At 32.0% G+C, this 22,420-nt stretch overlaps 1 protein-coding gene and 1 long non-coding RNA gene across 8 annotated transcripts in view; one reads left to right on the forward strand and one right to left on the reverse strand.

Annotated features, from left to right (window-relative positions):
* LOC147064644 (adenylate cyclase type 1-like) overlaps nt 1-22,420 on the reverse strand; it is a 495,388-nt gene that overhangs the window by 239,717 nt on the left and 233,251 nt on the right. The window lies entirely within an intron of this gene.
* Nucleotides 8,834-11,208, forward strand: LOC147064645 (uncharacterized). Its single transcript, XR_015071876.1, has 3 exons — nt 8,834-8,909; nt 9,258-9,463; nt 9,888-11,208. It is a non-coding gene; the product is annotated as an uncharacterized LOC147064645 (long non-coding RNA).

Below are 22,420 nucleotides of genomic sequence, written 5' to 3' on the forward strand. Positions count from 1 at the left end.
TCAAAATCATAATATGACACAGGATAATTCTAAAAATGGTTCATAAGAAAAATTATGGTTACATAGTTATATAACTTATAGCCATTCACGCATGTTATAAGACGTATGTTCATATACAAGCAGAGTGGTTGATTGACCACCAAAATGAGATTTGCTATTGATGAAAAACCGTTTAAATGCGATGTATTTGCATATACTAGTAGAAATGAGAAAGATTAACCACGTAGAAATACAAAAAACTACCGATAAAAAATATTGAAATTCGATGTATGTTCGTATACAGATAAAATTAAAACACTTCGACTGAAAACTATAGACGAAAAACCATTTAAATATTACAAATGTTGCACATAATATACCTACAAGCGGAAAGATTGATCACATAAAGTAATCATATCTGTGAAGAATATAATTTTCATATAAAAGCGTAAGATTTGTTAACTTTACAATACTCAGGCATATGCAGACGTTTTGGCCATCTTCATACACACAAATATCAGCTACTGGGAAATCCATTGAAATGCTATGTGCATTATACAAAAGGAAAACATATCCACACTCAAAAACAGGGTATATAATAGTACATCATTGCGACGTATCTGTGGAATTTGTTTGTTAATATTTGTAATCACATTCGTTTAATTTATGCTTTTTCGCTACTGTGCTGGAATCCTAAAACTGATTTTGTACATTTTAAGACAACACCATAAAAATAAGGGATTGTCTTCTGTAGTAAAGAAGGTATGGTCACCATATATATTATATGGTTTCTATCAAGCCTTTGTCGAGTCTTTCATTAGTAAAATCGAGTTACTGATATAATCATAGCTCCACGTTACAGAGATGACTTTTATTTTTCATTCATTCTCGGTTATTGTATTATGAATAGACAAATTCCATAGAAATCGTTTTGAATGGAATACGAGCATCAGATTATAAATAAAAATATTCTATGAATGCAAAAATTAAAGCAGGCAAAGATTTAATATCTTCGTATGTGTACATTAAATAACATACAATATCGTTTCTGAGCGTAATATAAAGACAAGAGTACTTAAATGCTACATATTGAAGGTATACTTTCATATAACGGCATAACACCGCATTGGTAAAAGTATGTTTTGCTGAAGGAGAGTAAATAATAATACTTATAGCTATTTTAACTTTCAAAGTTCACCGAAAAATAATATTGTCGATTAGTCATTTTTCAAAAGACAGCAGAAAATGATATTATGAAATACACAATCGTCAATAGCAGAAAGCGTCGAAGTGATACAATACCTACTTTTCGATGAAAAAATTCTGTCAAATTTTCCAAAGAAAATCAGCAGACGTTGGGAATAATTTTGCAATGATGTCCAATACATTAATCATAAATACATGTTTCATTTCCGCAAAATAAAATTCTTCCCGTTAGGTATGGGTTCGAAAATTCGTTTATTGTTGATTTCAAATCATATTAATAGACGCGACTCTCGTAGTCCAATACGAGACACTAGTATTCGAGTTTTCGAATACCGGTCCAGATTTCGAATACCGGTGAGTTCACAATACATAATATAATGTAATTTTATCAAGTTTAGTATTGGTATTTCTGTGATAGATTTCATTAAGACGATACTTCAGTGAAACGGCAAATAATTTTCAACTACAGGTGCGACGAAATTTTGGACTCGCTGGCAATCGGAGAGCGAACGTCGAGGTGTGAACACGTCAATTTGTTTCGTGATGGCGACGTACTAATTCTTAAATCGTGTAAATATGACTAAAAACCTTACCCATTTACTTGAAAAAGAAAACATGTCAATGAATATATTATTGTTACTAATAGAACAATAAACAGACCATTAAATGGACGCATGTTGGATTTATATGACAAATTATATTTCGTTCGGCACGCGTCATTTGCACAATCCGCGCATCGCCTAGCCACGATCTTTTTAGACCATGCCTCAACTGAGGCATAGCCTTAATGTAATTGAGTAGATTAAAAGAAAAAGGGCTTACATCTATCACCTTACACATTGAGATATGCGCATAAAAATACTGGCATAGTTCTTAGTGTACGTCCTGAGTGGCAGCGTTCGGCGCAGCGTTGAGCGTTTTGCGCAACTCAAACGTATAACCGTGTGTGAAAATGTTCGTAGACAATGTCTTTTTTTTGGTTATACATTTATACGGTTATACGTTTGAGTTGCGCACAACGCTCAACGCTGCGCCGAACGCTGGCACTGAGGCCTCACACTAAGAGTACATTACAAGTTATATTATATTTTATTAAAAGAGTATACTGAGCTACTTCAACCATTGATAAATAGCTTTGATATTTAGTATACTTTGAACATTTGAGACAGTGATTGTTGTGAATTTAAAAAATGGAGAGATGCCTTTCGCTTTTAACTTACTCAATTGTGGATCTTGGACTGTCGTAATGTTAAAAAAATAATGAATATTTTTTGTAAATAAAATATTTATTACATTGGCAAAATTTTTATCATTTCATATGACGAAGTTATAGGAAAACATTCGTATGAAAAACATGCGAAAATATTAATTGGTTACGAGCACTAATCATGATATGTGTTCAAAAATTTTCTCTGACGTTTATATCTGAGGTTTTTGAAAATTGTGTATTTACGGTTATGAGTATTTACAGTTAAATAACTCCTCATAACTGTAGGAGGTTTAAATCAATTTCTACCAACGATAATGAATCAGGCACATACTGAATACTGAGTTATTCTTTATGAAGATACGACCCATGGTGCCTAATTGTACAATATCCGCCAAAGAAACGGTTGACGGCGACTAAGAAATTAATCAAGGGGTGATAAATTTTAATATCTTTAATTGATTTTGCCTGTTTCTCTGAGGAACCCTCGCATGGAATAATTTCTAAAATAAAGTTGCATGTAAATGATTTACATAATAATATTACAATTATGTGAGTAATTTTCACAACATGGTACGCTATGCTATATACATTCATTCGTATGGTGGAAACTTGCCAATGACATGAGAATAAGAAACTACTTACGAGGAAAAAAAACATATTTTTTTATTTGTAGGTATCTCAAATATTATGAATATAGGTACATAATATGTATACATTATAACGATAGCATCTTTTATTAAATTTTAGGTGAGTTTTCAGTAAACCTTGGTGAAAGTTGCCACTTTGCCTCAATGTTTAATCATATTCAGTCATTTGAAAGTTATTTATCGATTTCGCGATTGTATCGAGAAAGCAAGTTTAATACATAAATTAATTTACATTATCTCACAGCTTCCTAAGCAACTTTGATATAAATTTAATAACTCACGTAAATTCCACATTATAATAATATAAACTTAATAATAAAGAGGTTTAAATATTTATTGATAGACATCGCTTTTATGTGGTTGCTTCCATATTAGGTACACTGTTCACGGTTGTTTCTCGCCATTACCGTGTAAGTATTTAGTGTCAGTTTTAATGAAAGCATAAATTATTAATAATCAGACAACCTAAAATATGTAAGCCAAGAATGGAAGTAAAAGCAAAAATCTTCACATTCTCTTACTTAAGTAACATAATATTATGATATATTTTTGTTGAAACTAACGCACGCAGAGAGAAAAACTGCTTCGTCCTACGCAATATATTATTTTGTTCCTTTTACGCCAAACATAGCTAACAAATCATGTTTACTCTGAATTTTTACTTGGATGTACTCTAGGATAATGTATATCAACCATGTTATAGCACCGTCGCAAACAAAACATTATTCAGTCTATGGGCCTATACTTAGTTTTACTTATGTAAATCAGTGGACTTGTGCGTTATGAAGCCGATTTTTGGACGCATGACACAAAACGCAATGTAGTATTAAATATCGTTAAAACATTTTAGATAGTGAAAAATTGTATTAAATAAAGATTATCTACCTAAACACGAATGACTACCAGTATTCAAAATATAATTATCCAAACTATTGAGAGCAATTTGACAATTTTGTATGCATACGTCAGCTAACACGGTGTTGCAAAATTTGCAATTCAGATAGTAAGTATTGTGAAAATACTAAAGACACTGTATCCGTGGTGCGTGCATTTATTCAAATATACAATGACTGACAAAGAAACCGTCAAAGTATTTAAAGTTTATATTAACTATTAATTTATATTACATTATTATTATTTTTTGTTCAATATTAAATGGACACAAGATTTAAGAATGTTAAATTCATAAGTATCGAAAATGCATAATTTGGAAATATCTCTAAATATTTCTTTGGAAATACTTACTAGTAGGCCAAAGGAGAGTCGAATTTCATTCAAAGCATTCACCCGGACTTTTGCTGTGGGTGTATAATTTTGTATACGTTGACTAATACCTAGCAATCGAATGTTTTTTTTATATTTGACTTACATACAATTAGGTATACCAAATTGGTGTGAAAAGTGTATAAAAATACTGTGAAAAATTATGGAATGAAATCCTGAGCACACTACTCGAAATATCGCAGAATATGCTATGCAGGTGTAACATCCGAAGAAAAACAAGTGCACCACTAACGTTTGAGGCTCATTGTGTTTGAAGCACAATCCGTCAATAATATCCATGTAATTTAACTAACATCCGTAAAACATAATGATAATAATATGATAATTAATACATTAATGCTTCAAATACATTATGATGCACGTCGCGTACTGTCATGCTGTCACGGCGACAAATATAGTCTATGGTTTCGTCATTTTGCAGAATATTTTGAACGATCACTATCTTTTTAAATTCAATGATGGAGAGTGCCCAATTTATGTATTAGTATTTTGAATTATTATTCATGCTAATTTCAATTAATTGCGTACGTTAAAATTACTGCGATATTGCAAACATAGATAATATTTTGAACAGAACCCAACATGCAGACCATAGATAATAGACAACATTCTTATAGAAAATACATAGAGCCAACCGCTAATAACAAAAAAACACGCGATTTTGACGTGAGTCGAAAATGTGTAGGCATGTGGAAAATGATAAAAAAACGTTCATTGAGTCATTCGGGTGTCGATGCAGTGCGGTACGCGTGAGGTGTTGTTTCTCATTCTCATTGTTGTTCTGGTGTTTTCGGCAGATTTTGCTAACTGACAATGTTCGTTTAATACTTTGGACGCGGAAGACGCACACGGTGCGTAATGACCAGGCGGCCGATCGATGTAATTAACGTGCATTTTAAAGGGGGCAATTAAAATCTCATTAAGTCTTCAGCAGCGAAAGCGTTAAAGGTTCGAAATATGCTACGGGATGGGGGAAGCATCAGTCTGATAACATTTAAACACCAAGAAAAACGACATTACACACTTTTACCGTAGCGGTAGCTTACTGTGACGTCACGTGATAGTACGCGACGTGCATCATAATATATTTGACGCTTAACGCGCACACAAGCCCAACGCAACATTGAATATTGAAAAAAGCTTTGTGCTGGTAATATAATATTAGTATTGACGCGTGTCACTTGCACCACGCTGTCGTGATCCACGAGAGGAGTCTCATATTCATCGTTTTAGAAGATGAATAAATAATATACCGGAAGGTACACTTTCATGTACATGATATAATTTCAAATGCGTGGACAAATGTCTTCAAGGGTTTGAAGTATGTTTAACTTAATAACTTTCTCTCAGTCAGTTCGAGTATTCGGTACTTAATTGATTTTGAGGTTTTGATTCTGGAATAAATTTATCTGTATGCGAGACCGGCGTAACGGAATGTAGGCAATTTTGAAAGCATTTCTGACTTGATGTCACGTTGATTCTCTGTGTGAGAGGTCCCTTAGGGACCTAAACAAAGTATATCAGTGTGTATACATTATGTATATAAGCAGTCAACTAATGACGTAATAGTATCCACAGGGAATTAAGAATTACATCCATCAGGGTAATTGGCGATAACTCCAGCAACAAAGTTGAGTAGGTAGTTAATGCATCGATTAGGATAAACTTCCGATTGGCTGAAGAGATTGAAACTTAGTCAGTGGTAGATGGAGGGGTCGCGGCGGGTGAACGGGGGTGAAATAGGGTCAGGGGTTAATCGAGGGAAAACCATTTTGTAACTTTCCATACCTACTAACATTACCCGGAATGCTTTTGGCGTAAGCGATGTTGCGTCGCAAAAGCTAGGACATGCACCGATTATTTTCCCGTTTGTCTGGTGTTGAATAATTTTCCAACAAACGAAATAAATATTCACTCTAAATGAGATATATTACGCGAGTCGTGGGAATCCCACCCAGACAGCGCACAGCGATATGTCATTTGAAACCGTAAATTTATACAGCTGGCAGCGAGTGTATTACGGAGGTAAAGGTTTGTACTGAACCGATTTATTTAAAACATTCAAATATTAATTAATAATATATCGACCGTGCTAAAGCCAAAAGAGCCCATGTGTATCTTTAGCGGAGAGCAATTCGGAAAAAAAACATTTTTATTGGTAACAGTTGGGATGCTGAAGATGACATTCGAAATAATATATATATATAATATATAACAATACAACAGGCCATGAGGGCCCAATATGTAGAGTAGTGAAACAGTAGTGTAATTAGTGATAGAAGTGAAACAGTCAGAAACACCCAGGCTTTGAGAAAATCACATATATTGTGTCGTAGAACGTCAAGGAACTCAAATATGTAGTTGTATTAAGGATGACGCAAGAGTTCGGTAAAATTGTGCAGAACAGAATTTTAATGAGAGACTGCAATGAATCTAAAGGATTTATGACAGCGGGTAGCAATTAAAACCTTGGAAAAGTTATATAAAAAAGATTGGTACCGTTCGGTTATACGCAATACAGCGGAAAACGCATTTTGAAAATAGCCGATAAACCGGATTATTTGTTAGTTTGGGTTAGTTTAGGTTAGGTTAGGTTAGGTTAGGTTGGGTTAGGTTAGGTTAGGTTAGGTTTGGTTAGGTTAACCAACAAATAATCCAGTTTATCGGCTATTTTCAAAATGCGTTTTCCGCTGTATTCCGTATAACCGAACAGTACCAAAAGATTTAATATAAACTTTGTAATTCCTATACGTAGATACCTACAATAGATTCGATGTCATTATTATAATTCTAACAGGCAGAATTAGGTAGGTATGTAAATGACAAGATCATTTTGAGTGCACATTTTGCTGTCTACGGTACTGTGGCGTCGGAAAGTGTATTAAGTGCACAAACACGTTTTCTTTGATGCTTTAATGCAATAATCAATATGCAAGGTCTGCAATATGAGCTATTAGCGTTTATTAATAATTATTTGCGATCAGAACAGGCAGTGTATCAAATCAGCGCGAGTGCAAGTGCTCGTAGCTTTCAAGAGGTTTGAATTAAGAAAATATGACAATAAAATATAAATGTAGAAAATGCACACGTATTAATTAACAGCAAAGGTTCTCACTTAGGTTTAAACAATTAGGCTATATTGAATCTCTGTAGTCTACGGTACCTGATTGTAGATAGTATGGTCTCTCTATCTTTACTATACTATCATATACTTACTGCGATACATCAGTCTATATTGGCATCATGGGTACGACAAAAGTAATTCGCAGCTGTATTGGTATTAGGTACTTGCTAACTTTGAAGCATGCATCGCAAATGATACCAATACACCAGCGAATCGCCCATGATACTACTTTAGAATGATTTACCTATATAATATCAATATTATCGTAGTATATTCTTGGGTTTTCACCGTGTCTCCTTCTTTACTCGACGTTTCGGGCTCGTTGCAGAGGCCATTATCAAGACATATGTTTTATGATGAAATGTAGTGTAGGTGTGTGAATGTAAGCGTTGCCCTAAGAATGTCAAAAGGAATCCGATTATCTAAGAGCAAACGTTGCTCAGAGTAATCTGTCAATCATTACGACCGGGGATACCGGCTTTAATATTAGATTTTGTTGATAGTGCCGGAAGCCATGACGTTTTTAACCGTAATCCATCATCCCTATTAATATTTTCAGGGTTTCTGTGGATTTCAAGAAGGAAGAAGGAGACACGGTGAAAACCCAAGAATATACTACGATAAAAAACAACCGTGAAAGCCTCAAACATTATAATATCAATATTATCGACCGAAGGTACTTGATGGAATTTGAATTTAAATTTTAATTCATTTAGTGCTTACACCGCGACTGGCGCGTTTGGAGTACTTGGCCATTAGATATAATTAACGTATGTGGTAATTAAAAGGTAATTAAAAGTTCAGCAGTGATTGTGGTTTAAGTTTTGTACTATTCCTTTAAGTCGTTTTTTTGCGACGCGGAGTTCGCTTTTCGGCATCTTCAGGCACTACGTTCACTCATCAAAAGGTAAAGTAAAATAAGTAAAAACGTTATCACCTACCTATTAAGGGCACACATGCTTACCTAGAGTTTCTGTTTTTTCATTTAAAGTTGAACTATGACATTGAATACTAGGTATGATTTTTAAAGTGAAAGTGATATTATGTTACATCTCTTTTACGCATGCTAATATGATTAAAAAGTTTTTCTTTCTCTTTCTGTCACATTCGAATTTGATTACCAAAGTTTAAACATTTACTATGCGTATTAGCTGACGTGCTTCGTCGTTTACAAATTATAACATGAATTTAAAAAATATATGTATTTATAATATTAAATATATTTTATAATGTACACAGATTTTTTTAACAACTATATTATATATACTTTTATTTATTTGTCGCATATTCAAAATGTTCTTGCTATATTAAAATCTTTTTTTTAGCCGGCCAAGTAAATCCGTATTTTTGGCCATAGACTAATAGAAAAAACTCTCTGCTGTCAGATTATGTTGATAGCAAATTGCAAGATACCTAACGAAGGAATTGTGTTTTATATCAGGAATAAGAAACACTATCTGTAAGTACAATATTATGTTATTTATTACTGTAGTAGTATTCTGTGTGTTTTGCATATATTATTCAAGTGTTAATTTATTGTTTTCTTAGTCTACATTAGTTGCGTGGTTAGTTTAGAGGTTATTGCGAGAATGCCTGTGATTTCATATTTATTTGTTTGATATAATCTAAGGCGTTCTAGTTGTTATTAAACATGTTACCTACCTGATTACTTTATTTTAGTTAATCAATCTTTTTTGATGCTTTGTATTATCACTAATCCGTTTTAATTACCATTCTTCAAACAGTCGCACACTATAAAAGATTAAAAATCACACTATTAACAGTTCATATGTTATGTTTTTTGCAGATGGAGAAAATGTCTACCGAGATCTTTGCTTGTCGACGGTTTCATATGAATAAGATGGAATGAAATAAATCTTTTAATTAATAATGAAATAAATCCGACTTTCGGCGTACGATCCGAACATGGCGTGATTCATATAATATTATTTATGACGTAGACCATCAAGCATATATACCCATTTTATAGATTTAATAGTACAATTACAAAAGGTAAATATAAAGTGACTAATGTTTGTAACCTATAGCTATATCTATCTCGCATACATATTTAAAAAATAAAACAATTTTATAATTACATTTTTGCACTAAATTTATTATCGATAATGATATAAAAGTTGCTAAATTGATTCATAATATTCTAAAATATAATATAATTTTGCATATCAGTTACTTGTATCATATCAGGTATGTCATTTGGTAGAGCTTACTCTCCAAGTCTTTTCTTTTTCATCCTCAATATCACTTTGATATTAGAAACATTGTCTTTCTAACACCATTTCAAAGACTTTAAGTTTTCTAGATGCTGTATATTAATTCTTCTCTTCGGCTATATCTGCATCTTAGTTGCAGCATATGGATACAATGCGGCGCCTCCAAGAATCTCTGTCACTCTAGTTTTTTTGCATCGTTCCAGGTCATACTAGCAGCCCGTAACTCCGCCAGATATGCTATATAGATAGTATTTAGCGGCCATCCAGGACGCCGGAATCCGGTTGGCTTGAAGAACAGGCAAACCAGATTGGGATTCTCTTCAGGCACTCGCAGCACGTGGCCGGGCCAGGTACAAAGTTGCGTATTCACTCTCAACGTGATGCGAGGCTATTTGGTGCGTTCTTTTATCTCCCGTTACTTCTAAAATTACCGCACACCCAGTATCCGTCGTAAACATCTGTTCTCGAAGCTCAGTATACGGTTGCTCGGAGCCTTTGTAAGGTGCCATGACATAAAAACTAGTAAGATATTTAAAATAGCTGCTAGAATGAATACATTGTTGAAAGGAAATGAAAACTGATAATATGATATATCAATTAATTTGTCCATCTGAAGTTGTAGATATCAGTTAATAATTATGTGTTATACCAGTAATTAAATGCTGACTTCAAATGAAAATTGACTATTAAATATTGAAATAATATATTACCAGTTTTGATTTTTTTAAGTACTATACTATATCCATGGTTCATATTACAATGTCATAGTAAAACTTAGAAGAATAAAATATGTCGTAAGACGAAATCAATCTTGGGGTTTTAATATAAGTTAAATAAATAGTACACAGCTAATTTGTTATTACTTTGAATACATGCCATGTCTTTACATCAATAAAAAACAGAAAAACAATTTAATAATGTATAAATATTTATATAAGACTTAACAACGTCTAGTTAGACATCTAGTTAGACACGATGACCTCCATTTAATTTCCTCTTATTTTAAAATTCACCAAGATATATCCTAATAAGTAGGTAAGTATATTACATTTGTACATATAATAAGTAAATCAAGTACTTAACATAAATAATTATACTGTAAAATTAAATTACAATTGAAGCAGTATATATGGACCCCACAGAGTAATTAACAATATAATAATTTATATAATTATATCGGGTATATACTATATTGACACATTTTAATGAAGTCTATTTTTCTTGGTACCTACGTTCAATGATAAATGTTGTTTTATATTGTAACATAAACAATGGTAATATGCATTGATCTTTCTGATTTTTAAACTGTGATATCTATTTTATATATCTATTGATTTCTATGTGTATTATTGATACATTATTTATTTCAAATACAATAATTTCAAAACTAACAGTAAATAATATATAGAAAGCGTCATGTTGTTTAGTTGGAACATCTACTAGGAAATTCCATCCAATCCAAATTCAATTTTTACCAGGTGGGTACTTGTAGGTCAGTTATTTTTGGAATAAAATGAATCCCTTAAAAAATATGAAATAAGAATAGAATGATAAATATTTGTGAAAATTTACCAAATCAACATGTTTAACGTGAATATTTTCACACTAAAATGATAAATATTGTTAAGAAAATATACACAAACAGTTCATTCAGAAGTTATGACGTTTAAAAGATCCCGCGAGTTAACTCGTGCGTGGCACTGATCATGAGGTGATATCAGTTATAATCATTTATGAGGAATGGTTATAAGCCATTGGCACAACCAATTTGGTTTTTGACCTTGAGAACAAAATGTACTTTTTACACGGAACCAAAACTCACGGCTGCAGAGACGAATGCTTATACAAAATATGGCGCAGTGGAATCGCCAGCAAGATCAGGTATCATTATTTAGATGTAAGTATACATATTATTTTGAATTTCATAAAATTACACTCGTTCTGGGTGTCTCGTAACAGTAAACTATATTAGTAAATTAGATATATCTTGATGAACTATAAAATAGTGATGTAATATAGACTTGTTGAAAATATATTAAGCATAATAAAATTTAAAATAAAAATTTAGAAATTCAGCCTTTCTGGTTCTCTAATATTCATAGATCTACTGGTTCTGGGATCTACTATTTCTGGCAGTAGACAATTCATATAAAAGTGATATATCTTTTTTTCAATCTTTTCAATCCAAAATGTCTCGTCTTTTTTGATTAATTCTATTTTAACAGGAAAATTATGTCCCGTCCAAACTCCAAATAAACAGACATCTTTCTTAGTAATATGAAGCTGCCCCTGAATCTGGAAGTACCAATCGTGATTTTTATCTATTACCATATTCCTGTCTTTATCTACTTTCCAAAATTTAATTTTTTTCTGTACAATAGCTTCATCTGCACTTATTCCAGCAGCTGAGAAAGGACATTTTATTTCAATAATTGTATCATCATCGCTGATGCCATCTGGCGTTGCACCGATAAAATCATACACATCATCGATAAACAATCCACATCTCTCAATCTTAATCCGTTCTTGTACACTAAGCTGTTGTAAAGCTATTGATTCATTTTCTTTACCATATTTTACCGCTTTCACGTTGGCTAATGATTGGCTATATAATAAACGTTTTACCAAAGGCCCAAATTTTGTATTTTCTCGCCGCTTACACACCTTACCAAAAACAGAGGCAGTAAGAAGGTTTCGTCGCCTTTCTAGCCATTCTGCACATTCAGATTGTAATACGGTGCGTCTTTCTATATCCCTCCTCTCATAGTTTGTCAGTTTGAGTTTTTTCAAAAAAGTTTCTTTTAACAATTGATATTGATTTTTGTCCATATCAGGTTTTTGGCAACTCTCTCCATAATCTGGATTAGATAAAGGAACAGTATGTATTGGTTTTCGCCAAGATTTTCCTATTTTTTTTTTATTTATTTTCAACCTTCTTGATTCTAAGCGATTTATGAAGGCTTTTGGGCTATTTTTATAAACTTGTTTTTGAATTGTGCAATGTAACTTATTTGTATTAAATGCGATTACCGCCGCTGCACATCGTCCCATGTACGATTGTCTTTGAGAGTAGTTAATTCTCTTGCCGCCTACAAATTTTGCAATCATGTTATTAAAAGATTCTGAAATATTAGTAGAAAAATTATAAATTAAACTTTTTGAATTTAGCACCAAACGAGAATTATATATCATTAATTGAGAAAATAGACTGCATTCTTTTAATGCTGGTACATAATTTACATCAAGCATGTCCTCTGTATTTGGTTCATTTGTACAAAAATATGGTAGACAAGAAGTATGGTCTCCAAAAACATGGTGCGGTCCATTAAATAAATCTTTTTTCAGAGCGATAACCTTTTCTTCGAAAGTACTATCTTGTAGTTTTCTATACTTGATTGCACCTATGACGGCTTTCCGCAGACGTCTTTTTCTTGACGCAATGATTTTTCTTACATTCAAGGGATATCTTGTGTCTTTGGTTAATGCCTCTATTTTGCCACAATAATTTCTAATTAAATGGTTTTTACATTCAACTTTCTCGACAGTTACATTCGGATAAGGGTGACAATCAAGAATTTTTTTGTATGTGCTGGAATCTCCATCAGCAATCAATTTTGAATAAATCAATCCATGTGTATTAATAGATTCTTTAAAGCCTTCTAATATTGCTGTAGATTCCATTCCACCTGACGGACCGGTATAATTTAAAAAGCATTTATGTTGTTGAGCAGGGATATTTTTATTTTTAGCTTTGGCGCACAAATCGCAATATTTATTTTTCACTGACATGTACAAAATCTTTCCGGTTCTTTGACCAATGATCGTGGCAGCGCCAGATGCTGCGGAATAATTGCATCTGTATGAACGTTTCGACCAACAGCCGTCTGCAACAACTGATATCATGGGAATACCAGAAGAATCGACGTCACCATTTTCGATTGCAAGTTGTCGCTCTTCTTTCGCAGCGTTTTCCATACTCTTATTTTTGGTTTCTTCAAACCACTCGTACACCTTCTGTTGACTCTTTCTGTATGTTCTTGCTGTAATCGATGGTACGTCAATTGCTGAACACATTTCTTCCAGATTTGAAAATCCACTGCCGATACTGATTATACTGGATACAAATGCGTCACACAGATTTATTTTGTTTTTGTTCATTTCAGTGGTATATAATTTTAATTTTTTACCACAAAGTTTACATTGAATAAAAAATGTACTACTAAAGTTATCCCGATTTTCCCCAAAAATTTCTAAATGTGATAAATTACAATTAAATGGAGAATCATGGTGGCTAATTAATTGAAGTTGTTGGAAAAAATATGAAAAGTCTATAATTCTACGGCCTTCTACACGGAATTTAGGGCTTGAATCTTCAATTTCATTTTCTATAATAAATTCTTCGTGTTCGTGTTCAAATGTGGGATGAAATTCTGGTTCAGGTAGTATGCTTTGAGGATTTCCATGCTCAGGCATAGTCTTCGGCAATATATCAATACTATAATACATTCAAAAATATTAGTTTAGTAGATAGTTAACAGAAAACAAAATGTATAGCTGCTATTAATTATTGTACCAGATTATAATTTTTGTCACAGACACACTAATTTCGAATAAGACATGGCACAAACATAATATAAAAATAATATAAGTACAAATGATCATTATACTTAATTGTGTGTATTAATAAGTAATACGCAAAACTTCCTTTTGCAAGATAAATAAATATTGTGAACCAAAATTTTCTGTGAAATGTGGTTTTTTCAACTATGTATAATTATGTCAAATTATAAAATAATAATTTCAAACCTTTGTGTTTTTAATGTATTAATATTTCCATCTTTTCTCCTACGTCTTTTTTTGGAACTTCCAGCCATCGGATAGTGAGTTCGTGGCATTTTTTGTAAGTACAATCGATATAAATAATTGTGATAATATTGTTAGGTACCTATGTCAAAAACCGAGGATGAAAATTTCGCATTCCCGCTGAAATAAATGACGTTCATAGTATTGCCAGGCTAAACTTTCGAAATTAAAGTTAGTTTTTAAAAAAAAAATTACATTGGAAAATATTATGTAAGTACAGGCATCCATTATTATGTTATTTGATGAAAGTATTCTTTAAAATCATCTGTATTATTATAATCTCGCAAATTCATAATTTAGTAAAAGTTAAATTTTCTGTAATATAAACATCAGTAGGTACCTAACCTATGTTGATTCATAATTTTGGCTAAGTAAAAAATATAGATATTTTTACTTCGCGATGTGTTTGGGGTGTTCTAAATTATGTAAGTATGTTTAATAACAAATGTGAAATTCGTAAAACCTCATGTGTATTATTTATTAAATAAAAATAGTAAAACTAATAGTAGATACAAATGGTGAAAAACTTCATTCTCTTATTTACTAAAATATCAATTCAATAATATTTTAGTAGATATGGCAATACTGGACGACCCGATATATGTCACTGAAATAAAATAAAATCTATCACAATTTATAAAATACATACCTACTACAATCATAATTATTTTGAATGTAGAGGGAGATAGTTATAGAAAGGGACAGAAAACTGATTGCTATGTTGCAATATTAGGCAAAATAGATTGCAACAGTGTTAAAAATTATAATGTATGATTTAGTATGACATAACGTAGAATTGACGCAAATACAAATTTCTTCAGATTTTTTTTTGTTTTGTCCTCAAATGTCAAAATATGTTTTCCTTTTGAATAATATGTTCGAATTTGTGTTTGTTTCGCCTATTTTTGTGTTCAATTTGTAGCATTCACTTTTATAAACATATTTTTGTACAATACTTGTGTGTTGGCGTATTTTTTTGGTCATATAAAGTTAAAATAATACCAGCTAAAGATTCCATACATCATACACCAATTCGCAGGTGGGTCTGGCGGATATCAAGATGGTCGAATATTTCGTGGAAACAGTTGTTTTAAAAAGGTCTCTATTTAGTATTACAAATTTATAACTAACAAGATATTTCATCATTTATTCAATGATTAATGATAAACCTTCTGATACGTAGCTTTATATTATTTCGTATGTCTATAATTGTAGCATATTTAAATAACAAAATGTCCACTCGCTTCCATTAGATTTAGAACCAATAGAAACTGCAAATATTATAATTATACTGAATATATTTTACTACATTATGTTTTATAACATTACAACTATCTATAATAAATCGTTTGAGATAATAATTAAGGGAAAAATTTGTCATCATCACAGCCTATTAATGTCACAAAAATATGGCTTCGTTCTCAATTATCACGTTTCACGGTTTCAAAGAATATTATTTTACGTCATAAAAATACTTTATGTAGTTATCAAATGTTTTACATAAATATTTGACGATGAATAAGCTTCATAATGATATAAATAGTTTTTCTACAAATCTTACGTACTATTCAGGCTTAACCTCTGAAAATACCAGAAAATAGCTGACATGGAACACCTTCCCCCTTAAGTCAAGGATCATAATAAAAAGATAACAAACAAATTATAAATAGAAAAGTGTTTGTACAAAACCCCTATCACTGATAATACAATCAATAGGCGTATACATTGTCAAAACCCTAATAATAGTATTAATTTATTATTATAAGTTAGAATTAATTGTATTCGCTGTCAGTGTGTATTTACCATTTGGTGAGAAGGTATACATACACATAGTAAAAAAAACTTTCAAGGAAATGGAACTCCAAATTAATTAAGCCGAAACAAAATACATGCTCACTTCTCACAATCGATGACCAGAAATGCATTGTCCATGGGACTGAGGTAGCGAAGAGTATTAGTCAGTGACATCCCGAGACAAAATGCCGCCCCATTTTTGTATAAGTACCTACAATATTTTTTTTATCATCCGTGTTCGTGCCGTTTCTGGTCAACGGAAGTAAACTAGACATCGCGAACCAGACAAAAAATTACAGTCCTGTTAAACCTTTTATGTTAATTAATACATTTTGTTTCCAACCAGTGAGATGATTTTTTTAAAGGAACGGTATTTTCGTTATTAAGTAGGTACTCAGTTTAGGTAGTTTGCTATTTCTATATATACCCACCAAATGATTCTCCTCGATATGCCGCCCTTCGAGTAACCGCCGCCCCCAAGCGACGCTCAATCTGCCTACCCCCACGGGACGTCACTAGTATTAGTGCAAAACATAAATCCATTAGAATTTACCAATATAACATTATGCGTCGTTCAGTTTGCCGTAAGCCATACCTAATGTCTCAGCAGCAATTCTCCAAGATAAGTTTTTTCTCCATAACGAGTATACAAAGGTAAACAATGATTTTTTTTTCAATAAATTATATTTCGAACATGTCTAATTGTGTTTTTATGTATGGTTAGATACGACCAAGATTTTTATTGTTAATCGTTAAATAAATGTCAGTTTTTCTTTTAAAGGCGAAAAAAAACGTTAAATAGAATTCGATTATGGGAAAACTAAATCTTATATCCCTTTGAAGTTATTGCAGACACACGCACGTACGAAAAAACGGCTTTTTGCTAATTTTTTATTATCATTTTTGGCAGCAACAACGACAATAAAAGAAAATCAATTCATAAAGAAAATCACGTCTTACGGCGGTGATGAAATAAAAAAATGTGAATGCATGTTTCTTTTAATATTATTGAACTTTTAGAATAAAACAATATTACAGATTTCGATTATTCGCATAAAAATTACTAAAAATCGGCGCACTCCTCATAAATATAAGTTGGTTATAAAACTGAGCGATTACTGTTTAAAGAAGTTTTAAATAAAACACAATATGTGATGATACAAAACTGTTCAAATTCAGTTTTAAATATCTTAAAACACATTGACTGCTGAGTAGATAATTACTTTTTAATTATCACATTTAAAATGCATGCAAATTACATCGATCGGCCGCCTGGTCGTTACGCGCCAGGTGCGTCTTCAACGTCCGATGACTTTTAATGCGAGTGAAATAGGTCCTAACCAGATCATTTTTCAAGTACCTACCTATGTGAAGTGACACACACACAGTCATAGTAGCCTACGATTGTAGTCTTACAAGTGAACTTGACATCGCCATAATAGTGTCGGAGACACAACTAACTTCCGTCGCCGATGTATTCTCTCAAAGTGTGCGTGTTATCTATATTACTGTAATCATGTGGCATTTGGTATCTTCACCGAATAATGGGGGTATACTGGTACGACCGCGTCACAAACATTCGAGTTCGCGGGCGGACACGTGAACACGAAAAGGCAATTCATGTACAATACAGATGGCGCAGCTGCACGGGGTCGTGAATGACCCGCAGCATTGCTAGAATAATCCTATAGGTATGAGATGTAAAAGCATGCCACTTTGTCCTTATCCTGTGGTCAAATTATAGTATGGCAGGGTAAAATAAATATGTAATTGACATATGTATTAAAATTTAAAAGTATACTCTTACTGTGCGAATTATGAAAAAATATTAGATATACGTTTATATCGTCACCGTACAGTAACCCTCAAATATCAAATTGTTCAGTAAGTGAAAAAAACTGTGGGCATTGGATTTACTTTTTATTTTTTATAATATTTATTCATTATTTTATATATATATATATTTTTATTACAAAATGAGAATTTTCTTTTATTGGCATACTGGAGGCTTGCGTTCAGAGAGTTACAGCATTTGGCTGGAATATTTTTTGTGAAGTTACAAATCGACTGTGTTTAGATTTATCTCGATTTTTCAAAAAGTGCTTTTATTAGATATTAACAATGTATACAACTAAATACACGTTCTATAAAAAGGAAATAAGCCGCAAATGCCAAAATATTATCTAAATTCAGCTTTTAATTGAGATTAATTAAGTTTTAATCTAAGGAAAAAAGCATTTACCCTCGATTTTAATGATTTTTCTGTAATAATTTCTTTAATTACTATTAGATCGAAAATATATTACACCAAATCATCAATCATCATGCACCCAATGTATGTGCCTATTTAAAAAAAAATATTAAACTAAAATCATTCAAAAAACGTTTTTTGCCTCTCCTGTAAAATTTGTTCTGTGAGGGTTACACCCTTTTTCCTAAGCATGGTCGAAATGTATTAAAATAGTTTTGAATTATTTTGATGTGAAATATTTTTTTGGGTTTTATGATACCTGGCCAGTTCGTGTAAGAGTATGCAATAAGTCCATTGCCATCAAAATGTCACTTCGGTGAAAAGTGAAGGTTACGACTATTGGCCTGTATACTGACGATATATACGTAATAATTATTTCAATTAAGTCGTAGATCAGCCACTGATAGGCCGGCCCTGTGAAGGTATCGTGGCTTTCGGGTATCAGCAACTGTATAACAATATTTTTTTGTTCGGCGACTATATAATACATAGATTAATAAATACAAATACATTTTATGCAACAGTTGTATACTTGTGAAATGGGGAACAAAGACGTATCACTTTCGTTGTATCATTTGACATTTTGTAATTAATAGCTTTGAATAACCAAGTTCCAGTAGCAAATTAAACAGCCTATTTCTGTAGAAAAAAAACAAATTTTAAATGTTTTTCATTAATAATAAATGTTAAGATGAAAGAAAATAATTGGACTAATTATAATATTTCCTAATTCAAAACACGTACCAAGGAGATATTCACGCTGCAGTAGGTACATCCGCCCGCTTGACAGCTTACCTTACATGTTTTAATTATCATTATCCAATTAAAATTTTGAAAAAAAAAACATGCTGGCAATTAATAAATACCCAGTAATTAAATTACTGAACGAAAACCACTGTATCTGATAAAGCTAAAAAGATTATTTTATATTGGCACTTTGTTATTTTACAGGTAGAAATGTGTAGCTACTGATGCAGAATGACCCAGTGATTGGATCACTCGGTATTTAAATTACATCCGGACTAATTGGGGGTGAAGATAGTCATGATAACGGTAAATTTGGATGATCGAAAACATAGTAAAAAAAATACTTAAAGTAAATATATTTAATGTCACATTATTTTTATAAATTATATTTTAAATCGTATCTTTTTATAATATAATAATATACTCATATGAAAATGATTTTTGATGAACGTAATTTATATATGTGTGTGTGTGTCATTGTTTACATCGCACGGACACTGAAAAAACTTTTTAACAATAAACTTATTCTCGAGATTAAATTATATAATGTGTAATTAACTAAGGATACAATTATTGTAAAAATATATCCATCGTGCTACGTACCAGCAGTAGGCATGTATACCTACATCAATAACAGCAACCCTTCAGAAAAACAAATCAAATCTATAAGCTGTGATAGCTTATAAATGGTGACTTCACTTACGCGATGATCGCATAGCAGGCAGGTAGAATTGTTCAAAAGATGACCAAAAAATACAGATAACGAAAGTCTTAATCCCATACAAAGAACATGTTCCGAATATTCCTAGAATGGCTGAGCGGCTTAAGGGTCGGCCCCTATAACGCCGTGGGTCCCAGGTTCGAGTCCTGGGTCTGGCAAATACACATATTGTTTTTCAATTTGTGTTTGAGTCAGAGTATGGACCTAATAGGTGGGAGAAGTGGCCAACACCCATTTTCCGTAAAAGCAAAAACATGTTACTACAAACGTCCATTCCGTGGAGGGTCATATGATCTTATTAGGATATGACATGGTCAAAAAAATGTATAGATATTATGAAATTGTATAACGAATATTGTTAGACTAAAAAAATACTTATATAAAACAATTTGTTATATAAATAAGAAACCCCAACGGAACTCGTGTGTTCGTAACATGCTTACATTGCGAGAATTGCCTTATTTGATTCTTTCCAATATCGAGCTGGTTGGTGGTATTACAGTAAAAATACTGTAGGTACAGAGCAGCGAGTGTTTGTTCGCTCCGGAAAATGCAATATCGTGTCTGAGAGAACAAGAGAGAAAGTACAGCGATTCCAGAAAAGTGAAATATGTATGTGTTAACTCAAATAATATGTATGTGTTAAACAAATTACATTATATATTTTTGTATTGTAAAGAAGACCGAAAAATAGATAAATGTAATTATTAATAGAGTAATTTCGGCTATTGGTTTCAAAGTCAGTAATCTTTTTATTGATATTAAATTTACTGACAGTACTTTTCCATAATATGGATATATTCCATATTTATTACAATACATTTATTTATTTATTTATTTATTTATTTAAGAATACAAAACATTGTGGACATAACAAATCTAAATTCAAGACGTACACAACATGAGATTTACATTATAAGTCAAACATTACCCTCACAAGAGAGAAGAGAATATAGAAAAAGAAATATATATATAATAACAATAATATTAACAAAAAAAAAAAATAATCAAAACATACTTAAGTATAATTTAATACAGAAAAATATAATTTTTGAGAACGGAAAATTTACAATTTTATACAGAAAAATACAGTTTCAAAAATAAAATGCAAAGTACATCATTGAAAATGTCTATGTCTTTAGGGAGCGCATTTACTAGTCTTGCAACCCTCGCTATTAAAATATCAAATCCAGCTAAGTTTGTCAGATAAAGCGAATTGAACCGGAGGTCATTTATATTCATGAGCTGTCATTTTTTTATTGTATGACTAACATTAAAACAAGATTTTCTATTAATCTTATTTTGGTATTCGCCTTTTTATAATTGTTTACTGACATGTTTGCTAAAAGAACATAGTATTCTATCTGTAGTCTTAAATAATGTGGTTCACTGTTTTTTTCCGATTATCTTTTACCTCAATTACTGAGCGTATTAACGTGGACCAAATATGTGTAGGTACCTAAATCTCTACGGTATGGGGTGGCAGAGAAATGCGAGGTATTATATTATTATAAAAGTCGATGTAGAATTCGCAAATATTATAACATCCCCAATATAATATCTCTACTGAGGTTAAATCTAATAAGTTTTTCAAACTACTATTTGGGGTATACACATCTTCAAAATTCCTTGAATAATATGGTTCATCATACAATTTTCACGAGTATGCCTACGATAAAAATGTGCATTCAGGAATGGCGGCCGACGAAGCCAGACACTTCTGTGAAATGCGCTCGGCTATCTTGCTGCGTTATAAATGGAAGAAGGTTTCCACCCCGACACAATTCACAGGCTAAAGGAAAAAGCACTCCGTTTTAAAATACTACGCAGATTTTTTCAAAACAACAATGAATTTAAATTGTGACGAGCACTGTTGCTCGAATGAATGTATTTGATTGAAAAAAATATATTGAATTAAAATTTTTGATTAGTTTATTAGTTTTTTTTTTTTAAATATGTATATTTTTAAGAAGGTACCTACTGTAACTTTTTCTCTTTCGGTTACCTTCACAATAGAAAGAGCTACCTGGCGACGATTTCAAATGGAAAGTTTGTAGTATTAACTGATGAACAAAAATGTATATGTGGACGGTTGATTAAGTTAAAAAGCACATACAGTTTTACTAATAATTATTACGCGCATTCAACCAGTAGTTTATTGCTGCTGACTATCAGAATTCTATTCATCGCTAGACTCAAAAATCGGTGTATATGGGTATGGGGAATGAAGGGTCCGAGGTTTAATCGACGAATTTGTATGTACCTACCTACCTTGTAGACGGTGTAGATGCGAAAGATATTTTTTTCGAAATTGACCTCCCCCATAACATTTTTCTATGTGCGCGCCTGACGGAAACCTT

Source organism: Rhyacophila brunnea, unplaced genomic scaffold, assembly GCF_057557595.1.
Source record: "Rhyacophila brunnea isolate RB1 unplaced genomic scaffold, BYU_Rbru_1.0 scaffold_7, whole genome shotgun sequence".
In the NCBI taxonomy this organism is placed as follows: domain Eukaryota; kingdom Metazoa; phylum Arthropoda; class Insecta; order Trichoptera; family Rhyacophilidae; genus Rhyacophila; species Rhyacophila brunnea.